This window comes from Lissotriton helveticus, chromosome 6 (assembly GCF_964261635.1).
Source record: "Lissotriton helveticus chromosome 6, aLisHel1.1, whole genome shotgun sequence".
Classification (NCBI taxonomy): domain Eukaryota; kingdom Metazoa; phylum Chordata; class Amphibia; order Caudata; family Salamandridae; genus Lissotriton; species Lissotriton helveticus.
Genome location: NC_136067.1, coordinates 1,465,849,242 through 1,465,862,760, shown reverse-complemented (window position 1 = coordinate 1,465,862,760; position 13,519 = coordinate 1,465,849,242).

The window sequence follows — 13,519 nt, the reverse complement described above, 5'->3', positions numbered from 1 at the left end:
TAAAATCCGGCCAGAGCAGTAACCTGAGAAGCTCTAACTCCCTCCTACTCATCCCACCAAAAACTAAAAAAAAAAAAACTGCGGACCGATCTTTCACTGGAAGCGCTCCCAAAATTTGGAACTCCATTCCCCCTCACATCAGAACCATTCCCTCCTTTGTAGAATTCAAAAGCCAACTCAAAACCTTGTTCCTTAACCGCTCCCTAGGGATTGGATAGCTCGGGGCAAGTAGCGGACTTTGAACTTGGCCACAACTCAATGACTCCATCTGCTTCTGAAGAAAAACTGTCCTTCACTACAATATGTTGCTCTCTATTTTTGCGTGCTTATGCTGATATGTCACTCTTCTATCTTATATCTGATGATTATCTGCTATGTTCCCATTGTAAAGTGCTCCGATACCCCTGGGTCTGACCAGCGCTATAGAAATCTTCTTAAATAAAAATAAAATAAATAAAATAACCCGCACAGATCTACTTGTGGGAAAATCCCTTTTCAGGACGAAATTTCCCACTCACCAGAGGTGACATGCTTCATCATATGGGATTCTCCTCTCAAAGGAAAAACCTAGTTGCTTTGAGGACTACAACCCCCTCTCTGAGAGGGAGGAGCTAAGGGATGTTTTTAGACTCATTTAGGATATGCTAAATCCTCATGTGATGAACAAAATAGTATGAGCGAGGGCGCAGCGCAAAGAAAATGCAAAATGTGAAGGGAGTGTAGCTAAAACTAGCTAGGGGGCGTGAAATGTATGGTTTATTTAGGACACCCCCTGCCAGGATTAAAAGCAGTGCACCAGCGACATGGATTTAAGTCGCCCTGGTTTGGTGAAAAATACTGGTCTACCAATACCTGGAGTGAGCCTGCACACCTATTTCAAAGGAGTGAATCAAAGAAGTGAACTAATGATTAAACAAATGTACTCAGATTATGCATGCATCCACGTTAGTGGGGGATGTAGCCCAAATCTCTCTCAATACTCATAGAACAAAAGGAGGCTATGGAAAACCACAACCTACGTGGATCACAGCTAATGACGAAAATGTCTTCAAGAAATTATACAAAGAATTATATTTTCAAATATACTCTATTAAAGAAACTTAATCAGTAATAATTTCATCAGTAAAGTTAATGAATTTGTACAGTTGATTTAATCAAAAACAGAATACTGTATTATAAAAAATTTAGATTTTCATCATATTAACAAATGAGCGAAATAATTAATTTTAACTTCACATATATACAGTGAGTTACAAATGACAATCTCTGTCTGCAATACATTAACAAAGACAATCCCAATGCATTTCGGGTTCATTCGGAACCCTTCTTCAGGGATAAGTATAATCACAAAATAACTGTGTAGGGTCTGGTATGTCCTCCTCGGGAATCTACAACACAACAATTATAAACTAAACACACATTATGTCTTAACCATTCAGATGTGTGTTTTAAAACAGTACATTAGATGAATAGGATTTGCACTCAAGAGTGAAGCAACAGAGAGAGAAGAGAAGGTGGATGAGCAGAAGGGCATGTGAGTATGCTGTCCTGTGTGTAGCGAAAATACACATATGCTGAGATCCAGTAACATAAACCAAATAGTGCAACCGTTTCCAAACACTGTCGTGCACTACAGAGCCTCAGTGCTATTCCTAAGAAAGCCACGTGACTCCCCAGTATTCAATAAAATGTCAACAGTAGACTCTTACCCTAATGCTGAAGAGGAGTTGGTGTGTCACTATAAGATAAATGCCACTATTTATTCTACTGAGCCCCAGGGGAAATATAATCTATACGATAGATTACAGAGTGAAATACGTCCACAATGAATCTTACCCGACACTACGACCAGCGTGGTCAAAACCAACGCTCCCGTTACGTAGATCTGTTCAGGCAGATATTCAACAGCACAGCGTTTCACTAAAATACATTACACAATTAAATTAAGTACGGGAAATCCCAGAGCGATAGGATAGAATATAGGAGCAGAAAACAGCTGTGAAATATCTTACCTGGCTCCGCGGCCAGCAGATAGTGCAACGATAGTTTCTGTCTGCCAAATAAATGCTGTCTGTTGAAGACGTGAGGAAATTAGTATAAGTCTTGTAATAAAGACATTGCAAAAGCTCAAATGTGGGCGCGCTACGCCGTGATTCTCACCGTGACTGGAAGTGCCGGTGTTCTGAGAACCATTGTACCCCCATGTGGCTCTGTACCACCTACGTCACGGGGTGCAGCGAATCTCAGCACCGAGCTATTCGCCGTCGCTCCCCCATGGCGCTTTGTACCCCCCTACGTCACGGGGGAGGAGCTGTTCAGGTGCTTTAGTGTACTAGAAGAATTGCCGTAATTTCTTGAGACAGCGCTCGCGGGCGCTATTGGTTTTTATGGTTATTTAGGGCGGAGCGGCCCCCGCGCGGTGTACTCCGCAGAGCTTTGCCTACATTGACAGTGCGGCCCCTTCTACCAGGTTTAACTCCCCCGATGGCTGCGCGCATGGTAGTTTTTCCCGGTTATTTGAAGCTTCAATTAATTATCAGTGCGGCCCCTCCGGCCAGGTTTGCCTTCCCCCGATGGCCTGCTTGCATGGTGGAGTGCTCCGGGGTAATAAATAAAAATAATAAAATAAAAAGAAGCGGCGTACTGGTGGTGTTGCGCCTTCTCCCGCTGCAGTCTGTGGATGGCTCGGTGCACGAGGCTTCATGGCGCAGTCAGACAAAAGGGCAGGTGCGCGTCGCCTTGATTCAAGCAAGCTTCAATAGCTCAGTTGGGAGAGCGTCCGACTGCAGAGCTAGAGGACCCTGGTTCAATCCCGGGTTTCGGCATAGTTGCAACTTTTTTTTTTATTTATGTATTTATTTATTTATGCGATTTTATATAGCGCGGACTTTACCCGAAGGTGTCAGAGCGCTTCACAATAGGACCAGTAATGATACAAGAGGAAACAATTGCAAATGAACAAATTACAAAAGCAAACGTTAAGTTACATGATCAAAAGTGACAATAGTGAGCAACCAAAATACATGAGGTAGCAATCGGTACATTACAGGAGAAAAAAGTGATATGTGTGCAGGTTACAAAAGCATACAAAGTACAAGTAGAGGTATAATACTGCAATAAATGGCGGACACTCCAGCACAACAACAAACGTTACGTAGGCAATGGTGGCACTTGTGCAAGTATCTAAAGCAAACAAAATGTGAGAGGTAGCAAACAGTGTGTTACAAGAGAAAAGTGACATGTGCAAGTTACAAAAGGGTACCATAACAGGTACAAGGATAATACTGGAAAAAATGGTAAACATTCAAACTACCAGAACACACTCGGAAGGAACTTCCATAGTCCTGGACAATAGACTTTTCAATAATGGGAGGTCTTCCTTCATTTGATAGCGAGGGTGTGAATTAGATTTGGAGGTGTCTTTGGAGGAGGAGTCAGTCTTAAGTCAAAATCTAAATCAAAATCAAATTAAGATCAAAATAAGGCGGTCTATCCGCAACGCGGGTGGCCTTATTAGACTTAGTTTTTATACCCGTTTTACAGTAAAGGCCTGACGGATCTCTGTTGTATGTGTTCATATGTATTTCCACCTGTTATAGAAGGGACCTTGCAGCTTTTCTGTGTTATTTACTGTCCCTTGGTTTCTCACGCTTACTAAGTGTTCCCCCCAGGAATTGTTTTCGCCCACGGGCGGGATACTTGAAATGTTCCTTGACCGGTGGGGTTTTACCAATGTGCGCTTCTAGTTGCAATGCCTGTGCAATTTGCATTGTAAGCTTCATGCCTCAACTGCCTAGACGATGTCTTTGTGTCATAACACGAAATGGTTAACACTTCCGGTCACGCAGCCTTAAGACGCTCACGTTGGTGTGGAGATGGCGTGCTCTCATTTTACAGATTGACTCTACATACGTTGGCCCAACTGGACCCTAAATCCAGACGGGGCTGGGAGAGCTTGGCCCCGCTCTGGGGTTCCAGCGTTACTACTACGCCACTGTCGGGTGGTGGTAAGGTATCTTACTAATGCCAAGGGTTCCGTATTCAGTGCAGGTAGGTACTATATATTGTCCCAAACTAGTACCTTCACAATGTACTTCCATGGGTACGTCGGGGACTACTTCCTATCATGGCGCAGTTTCGCGCTTATCCGCTACAGGCCTTCCCAAGTGGCTGAGTGCGGATTAGAGCCGATTACGAGCCGGGGGGCGTAACCCAATCAGGTTCCATTTATACCAGTTTGGATTACGCCCTTCGCTCGTGTTCCCAAATTGCTCCTGGGCTCCTAATGCCTCAAGTTCAGACGGTGCAATTTTATTACTTACGCCTTACCGGCTGTAACAACAGGAGGGCCCTCGGAGTGCGCACACGCTCCTTATAACTAGACATGGCTCTTACGCCCTTGTGGGCTGCAATGATTTGGACTACAGCTCTGCTGAGGAGCCGGTTATATTATTAATTTCACTTCTGGTGTGCAAAGGGTTGGCTCCCCCTCTTACTCCTCCGTGATTGGTGCCTTGCACTACAATAGTACATTCTGACACCCTTACACGGGCGTGATTGGTGCTTGGCACTACAATATTACATTCGGACACCCTTACAAGGCTGGGTGAGTTACAAGGAGGATGAAACGTACATTAAAGGAGCATTCGCCCCAGAATGCACTCGGTGCCAATCGGGATTTTTCCGTCCCAGTGTCGGTCACCAGGGCCCCAGGTATACAGTCCTCAACACGGTGTGGTAAGCCCTATGACCGCCCATCATTATTATTTACGCATATCCTTTGGGCGTTGTTGTTTTGTCTTGTTTCTTATCCATTTTCTTTTTTCCTATTTCATTTCTCCTACCGCCAAGGTCGGTCTTCTTCCTACCATTGACATCCACTCCCGCCTGATTCTAGATCTTAAATACGATGGATTTATCCAGCACTGTCGTACTAGATAGTTCAGTCTCTCTGGGGACTCCGCGGGTTGCAGGGTCCACAATACGGTTTTGGGTACGTCTTTCACCCCTTCTCCTCCAAGAGATGTAAATCCCTTTTCTGGGAAATGGATGATTTATCCATGCCACATGGGGGGTCGTTCACCATTAACTTTGTGGCAAGGTATCTGGAGTTTTTGGGGCAAGTTTAGCCTTCCCCTAGACCCCCGGGGATACGTCATAATAACGGTCCTTTACGTTTGCACCTTCTTATCGCCATTTTCGCCTATAACCCCTTATGCTTCAGGGTTTCTGCTTCCGGTCCCTTTTCGGGAATACACAATATCAGGGCCAGTTCCAGCTGCACTTTCGTTCCCCTATGCCTCAGGGGGTTCATCCAGTATCTCGTTCTCTGGCATTGTCTGAGGGTGCAATCCTTCACATACTTCCCCTTGAAGCTCACTGTGGAGCTCTCCGTGCAAGGGTTCCTTCGGGTGCTTTGGTGTGCTGGTATTATTACCTTCGTTCCCATTAGCCTCTTTGGCTCTTTCCAATATATTGTAAACGGAGCTACCGCCAACTTAGGAGGTTCCTGTTCCTCCTACTAAAGGAGGGGTTGACTCCTTTTCCCTTAGACACCCGTCTAAGGCCTTATATTGGCAAGGGGTGTGGCGTTAAGGCGACTGACGCTGGAATCTGGGGATCACGGTTCGATCCTCGGCGCCAGATTAGCCTGGCACCATGTGACTCTGGCAATAGCTTGCTTAATCTTCCTGACGACCCCTACAGCTCGAGACCCTTACGGGTGATCGTTTGCGCTTTGCCAATGTGAATTATTATTACACCTTCACTGTCAGCAGAAACAGATCCTAGCATTTCTGATGTATGAAGACCTCCATGCCGACTTCAACACCCACGGCCAAGGGTTGTGTCCTGATTACCAAGGTTTCTGGCATGTCCGCCATCAAGTAAGCAATCACCTTTTTTGGGTTCACAGTTTCCGATAACAACGGAAAATTGTCAGGCGCTTAACTGCGTTGCTGGCGCTCCCCTATAACTCCAGGTTCTTCAGTCCCTTGCGATTCATTCAACGTGGGAGGGCCAGGTTAGCTGGTGGATACATGACACGGGACTCTGCTGTGGGGTTAATTTTCCGCACATGGCGGGCGCTCTTATACCAAATGTGTGCATATTGATTTTTCGCTCGTTTTTTCCAATGGACCGGGTTTTAGACTATTATTTTCCAACAGAGGGTGAATGGATAGGCTTGAGCCAATATTTCTCGTTAGGTATTCCGTTCACTCCCTCCCAAATCAGAATATTCCTCAGGGGAAGGGTTTTTCTCTACTTTCCCTTATTGATAATGGCCTATTCATACATACTATCCGGTGATGATAGGCCTAATCTACTTTGCCAGTGTGCGTTGTGTACGGTTTGGCTGGCGTGGATGGGGAGCAGGTAGTATTTATGCTCCCCGTGGTTTTCTGTACCCCCTAAGTCAAAAGGGAGTTTATACATGCCTGTTCAAGTTGTTTGTTGTGCGTTGGCTAGGGCTCGGCTGGCGTTGATGGGGAACAGGTAGTATTTCTGCTCCCCGTGGTTTTATGTACCCCCTAACTCAAAAGGGAGCTTATACAGGCCTAATCTACTTTGCCAGTGTGTGTTGTCTAGGGTTTGGCTGGCGTAGTATTTCTGCTCACTGTTGTTTCCTGTACCCCCTAACTCAAAAGGGAGCTTATACAGGCCTGTTCTAGTTTGCCAGTGTGCGTTGACTAGGGTTTTGCTGGCGTTAATGGGTAGCAGGTAGTATTTCTGCTCCCCGTTGTTTTGTGTACTCCCTAAGTCAAAAGGGAACTTATACAGGCCTGTTCTAGTTTGCCAGTGTGCGTTGACTAGGGTTTTGCTGGCGTTGATGGGTAGCAGGTAGTATTTCTGCTTCCCGTTGTTTTATGTACTCCCTAAGTCAAAAGGGAATTTATACAGGCCTAATCTTGGTTGACAGTGTGTGTTGACTAGGGTGATGGTGTTTTGTATACCCCCTTTGCAGCTCCTTAATCATTCTAAAATGTAATTTCTGCACTATCTTTCCAGTTTTGGACAAAAGAGTGTTACCCCAGTGTCTTGTCATCAGGTACGATATCTTTTTCACCTTTTTAGGGCATGCAAGCGAAGCGAGCGAAAAGCACTTTTACTAGGGTTTCAAAAATGGACCTTGAAATTCCACATAGCTCGTGCATGTGCATTTCAAGGCCCATTTTGATTGGGCTTTGCATGCGTGCTGTTTTATAACAAAACACGCAATAGGCCATAGGCGGTCGCTTAACTCCGCCTATGGCCTATTGATGTTTGTTATGCGCACCAAAGCCCATGTGTCTTCAATTATGGCAGCCAGACACGGCCGCCCTAATTGAAGACATATGCTCGCAGTGGCGCGCGCGGCGCCACTCAGGAGCATCTTTTTTTTTGTTTGGGATCCATTTCACTGTCGAAGCAACTAAACGCTGGATGGTGCCTGGTTGCCCAGGGTGGTCACTCCTTGGCCACAAGGGAGATTCTTCAGTCTTCAGCTCAGGTGAATGTCGAAGGGTCCAGAGTTTCGTCTCGAGTCAATTCCAGGATTAATCTAAAGTCTCCTGGGTCAGCTCCTACCTCTATACAACTAAAGGGGGCTGGTTCGCTAACTAGGTCCCTCCTATGGGTGGGACCAGGAAGGGCGGTGGTTACACCCCCTTTCCTTTGTCCAGTTTGGCACCAGAGCTGGGGCTATGCATGGAGCACCTAGTGTGCTCCAGGCAGTGTCTGTTTCTTGTCAACCCTCCCTGTCCCAATACAGTCCTGTCTGGGGTGGTGCTCCCACCTCTCCAGGCAGGGAACCTATTGTCCAGGCCTCCCTTGCTGGAAGGACTCCCAGCAGCAGGAGGCCAGACTTGTGTCTGTGGCAGCAGCATCCATTTTGTGATGCTGGGGCTCTGGTTAACTTTAACCGGGTAAGTACGTTCAACATGTCTTCTCCCTCTAGAGGGGTGGAATGCTACCCCCGTCGCCAGAAATTGGCGAGGGGGTAGTATTCCAAAGTGTATGACACCTTACACGACATGTTTCGATAAAGCCAAACCAAAGTTAGCATTAACCGCGAGGATTATAATGCACTTAAAGAGTATATGGTAAGGCGATATCATAGAACAGCTTTAAGGACATGGTTCCGAAAGCTGCAGACAGGCTCAGCTCATGCTAGAGCACCATCTCACATATAACCAAGCACTCTGCCTCCAGGATTGTTAAGGCCTGCCATAGGAGTGACTTATACGTTACTATGAGTCGATATATAAGTAGGTATAGGGATACTACACCTAAGCAAGGGGTGATTACACGACCTTGCCCCAGCGGAGTGATCAGCCAGTTGTGTCTATTTGAGTGACCAGCCAGGGGTGGCATAATACATGCTGCAGCCCCTGGTAGGCCTTAGTTACACCTATGCCCTGAGTACCTAGGGTACACTTATTACAGGGGCTGACAAGGTGAATCAATTCCCAATTGTGGTTGTACCTAGGGTACATGTTGAATTTAGAGAGAGTGCATCTGTGCTGGGGGTCTGATTAGCAGGCCCACAGCCATATCTAAGTCGAAAACCAGTAAAGCAAAAGCAAAAAGGGGGTGACCATAGGAAGCAGACCCTACTCTCCTACAGTGCATAATTAATATAGCACTGTATACCCCTGGCGGGGATGTAAGGCACTATCTTCCTCGCTCACTCTTTTTCTACCCATCGTTTCCTCTTTCTGCCGCTATCTCTTTATTCCCTCACTCTTCTTCTTTCTCTCACTGCTTCGCACTCACCCCCTCACTTTGTTTCTCTCTGCCTCTCCCTATAGCTTATCTCTCTTGCTCTACTCCACTTCTCAGTTTCTCTGTCTTTGCTTTTCTGGCTGTCTCTCTGCCTTCTCTCGTGTTCTTGTTCTTTCTCTGCCCCTATCCCTCTACCTCGGACAGTTATTGGTCACTTGACTTGATTTGTTCTGTATTGCAGAATTAATGTAGCACTTTATACCACTAGCGATGATGTAAGGTGCCCTCTGATTGCCAACACGGTCTAGGGAGGCTCTTTCGGTGTGCATGGCTGAAAGAATGTGGGATGTAATCTGGCTTTTATGGGAAGTACTGAGCGTGATTTGTGTGAGAATCAGAGACATTGCAAAATCATTGTGCTGCAAATATGTACCTGCCCTTAAATCTGAAATTCTGGAGAAAGATGTGAGTACAGATAGGGTCGTGCATGCAACTGCACAGGGACGTACCTTTGGGAGGCGGGGTGTTTGTGGTGCTACAGCCCCTAATAAATGCATTTTCTGGTAAATAGTTGTGTACAGATGCTTTAAGTCGGGTATGGTGAGGTGTCGGTCGGATTTCACCAGGAATGTTTGCATACATGCAGACAAAAAATACACTGTCTCCCTCTCTGTTTTAAGTCTTCATAAATGTTGGTTATTTTACAAAATATTGCGTTTTCTCTCACTTAGTACCGCTACCCATCCTCATTTGTCTCCCTTTCCACTGCCACTTTAGCCCTCTCATGCACCCTGCTTGTTGTATAATGTATTATAACATTAAATGCCAGCGCAATTGTTGGGAAATCTGAAGCTCACCCCCCAATCTTACTGACCAAACTACACCTCTGTGACTGCAAACCCGTGCCCCCTGTGCTTTAGCAGCATGCTGTCTCACAGCTTAAAGGAACTATAAACAGCCAGGTTTGAAGGCTTTCAAAATTTGAGGTGGTTGTCAATTCTTCTTGCAAGAATGGAGTTTCAGAGGTGCCGCCCTGGACTGAGGAGCTTGCAGCAGTGCAGGACTCCCTGAAGGAAGTCATCCTGTGTGAAGTTTATACATTTGTTGAGGGGGGTGGGGGGGGGCGCGAACTAGACCTGAAGGCATCAGAGCGCTTTACATGAGCACCAGTTGTGTTACAGACGGACACATTAATTGTTAGGTCTCGCTAAACCAACGCGTAAGCATTGTTCGGCGAGATTATAGTAAGGCTTCCGAAAAGTCTCTTCATAACAACAAAGGTACCAGAGGGTCAAATAGTGGCAAGTGTACTCGGACTGGGACTAGATACTGATACCAGCAGCTACACCCTGACTCTTATAAAACTAGTAAGATAAGCCAAACCTGTGGATGGTCTTGAACACCCATCAGTCACCACTCGGAACCGCCCTTCATCATTTGGGGTTCCGTGAGAGACCAAGATGTCTTATCACTGTTGGACCCGGCCTCATGGCGTGGTCCTACCCCTCCCGCATGGCAGGCCCAGGACGACATCAGCCCTCCACCAGGCCTCGGGCAGCCCCTTCGGCCCGACCCTGCACGCCCCAACACCACAGGTCCGGCTACCATCCCGGATCCCCACCACCGGCCTGACCCCAGCGTAGGCCCATCACGACCTAAGCACGAGGCCGTGCCCGACTCCATCTTGGGCCCACCACGTCACAACCACGTGGCCTCGGCCCCAGCCCCAGCGAACCCCCGACATCGAGGCACCAAGATCCACCCAGGTGGTCGAGTGGCCACTCGACAGATCCCGGAGGAAGAGGAGTTTCGATGGGCCTCCAGCCGTCCCCGGACGCCTGGTATTGATCGCCCTCCGGCCTCCCTGGGCGCTGGCTCCACCCTCCTGCTGGGTGTCTGGACACCATCATCCCGGCCCCTCTGGCCCCCAGGCGAGAGGGTCCGAACATCAAAGGACCTCCGTCCTATATCTGGGCCAGCCCCGGAGTAGGACGCCAGTTGTATCCTGACTGGAAGCCCTGCTGACGCTGTCATGGCCGACACCAGAGGAACTCATTGCCTGTAACCTGAAGATACCCTGAGAGCCTGCTGGCGCTGCCGCGGGTGAACCATCTCTAGAGCCTGCTGGCGCTGCCGCGGCCTCCTCTCCGTTAAGATCACCTGTCGAGTCGTGCTGCCGCGGCTCGACCCTCAGAACCCCCGGCTCGATGATTGAGAGCTGTGCGCAGGGTATCCTTTCCTGCACCCATCTTGAGACTGTCCCGCTACCCTATCCCTTATTTACGAGACTTTCCAGATCCCTCGATCTGCCTGTACATACCGCTGAGATCCAGCAACCTTTATTCCTGATAAAGCCTAAGAACTTATCCTCTTGTGTGGTGTCCGTTTGTAGTGTTGTGGTTACTCTACTGTACGATCCTAGGAGAGGGCCCTCGCTCAGGAGGCCTCTCGATAACTCTCGGCTACTTCTCGACGGAGAGGTGGACCTAGGGGTGGTCAGTCAGACATCTTCTGCCTCCCCCGGGATCGCCTTTCTAACAATCACCAACAGGAATGGGCAGAGCAGATGACCATTGGTCCCTCCTGTTGGGAGCGTGGGGTGGCCTCTCTACACTATGAGTAGCTGTAGGGTGTGACTGATGAGATAAAGAAGACTGTGCAGTGCAAAAATTGAATGCAACTAAAATAAAAAAGTGTGTTAAAATTGGATTGGGAAGTGAAGAACAAATTTATTCGGATAATGCTTCCTCTTCCAACATTAAAAATAGTCGAGAGGTAAAGATATACACTGTCTAATGGTGGAACGTGGTCAACATGTTTCAGCAATTCACGGCCATTATGCCTTGCTTTCTTCAGGACCTAATTGACGACTATGGCTACTGCAGCAAATGAATACCAAAACATGTAATCAAATTGTGAAATAAATAAACAAATAGTGAATCAATAGACAGACTGGCACAAATATCACCTGGAACTCCTAGGTGCAATGTCCCGTCTCCTCTTACAATTTCAGTTATTCACCGAATTGTAAGGTGTGAAGACCTCACCCCACCTGGCAGCGGCTCAGGGCAAAAGTGAAGCACCGCTCTTTCCGTCGGTACTTCAAACCGGCATCTGTGCCGACTGGGGAGGGACCAATGGTCATCTGCTCGGCCCATTCCGGTTTGTGATAAGACATCTTGGTGTGTGTGGGTCTCTCACGGAACCCCAAATGATGAAGGGCGGTTCCGAGTGGTGACTGATGGGTGTTCAAGATCATCCACAGGTTTGGCTTATCTTACTAGTTTTATAAGAGTCAGGGTGTAGCTGCTGGTATCAGTATCTAGTCCCAGTCCGAGTACACTTGCCACTATTTGACCCTCTGGTACCTTTGTTGTTATGAGTATACTGTAGGGCATGTATCCAGAGCTCGGTCGTTAAACTTTCCCTTGGGTCCCCTCCTAATTGTGTTTGTGTAGTTGTTCCGAAAAGTCTCCCCAAACTGCGGATTCAATTCAGTTCATGTGAGCCAGGCGCATGCACATCGCCAGCCACATCCCACACCATGCCTCGTCATCAGACTTGAAAGGAAGCCGCTCCCCCGCCCCACTCCGCACAATGCCAAAGCTAGTTTTTCTCGCTTTTTATTTGGTGTGCTTTGCGGCCCATGCTTCATTCCACCTACCACTTTACACTGACTTGTTCACTTTCCTCCCATTTCTATCTCCTTCTCTCAGTCTCCTCCTTCATGTATTCCTCTTTGTCAATCTCCCTGTCTCCCATTCTTCATCTTCGATGCATCTTTTATTTTCTTACATGCTTTGGTGTACTTTCTCCTTTCTTCCCCTTCCTCCATATTTTCTACAACTTCATCACCTGTATTCTCATATCTTCTTTATTACTGCCTTCTTTATTTGATTTCCTCTTCTTCATTCCACCTTCCTTGTTCTCGCTCCGGTTTTCTCTTTCTTACCTCATTCCTCGTTCTTTCCAACATTGCCCCATCCTCTTCAGTCTCTTTCTCTGTGCTTCTGCTTTTCTCCGTCTCTACTTCTGCTCAATATTTCTTGTGTCCCCAATGTGCAGCTTCCCGGCTTTATTCCTTCCATTCTCTTCTTTCTATCCTGTTGATCTTTCCCCTCTACTCCTTCCACCATGCATGCCCGCCTCTACTGCTTCCTTCGTTTTATTTCCGTAGTCTTTATTCTGTCAATCCACTTCTGTTCTCCTCCCTCATAACCCCCTCCTCGTTTATCCCTCTCTTCGCCCCTCCTCCTTCATATTATTTTCTTCCTCCTCTCCTTTCCTCCCTCGTCTTTCCCGCTCTTTCTTGCTTCCTTGGTTCCTCCGTCCCTGTCTGTGTCCAGCCACCTCTCCCTGGTACCTCCGACCTTTCCAGCTGCCTCCCGACCACCCTGACAGTCGGGAGCAGGTGCCTGTGGGTGCAGAGTCTGGCTCGGCGTGATTTATGCCATTGGTATAACAGCAGACACACTGCAGTCCATCACTGCAGTCCACCCCTGATTAAAATTCAGCTCCGGCCCCGACTGCAGCACTCCACAAATGGAATATTCTACATAATTTCCGAAAATGCTTGTTTTTCTGGTTTAAAAAGTGACCTTGTGTGATGTAACTAGTGTTCATTTAAAGCGCTGCAATACCTTCCGATAGGGTTTGCGCTAAATAAAAGTGCAGAAAAAACACAAGACAAATCGAACGCTTTAAAGCAAGAAAGGAACACCTCGGTGGGTGAATCACCCAGCTGGTGTCACAAGGCCCCCATAGGCAGAGCGGATGTTTCTTGCCATCCCCACCTCTGCTGATTATCCAGAGGCTA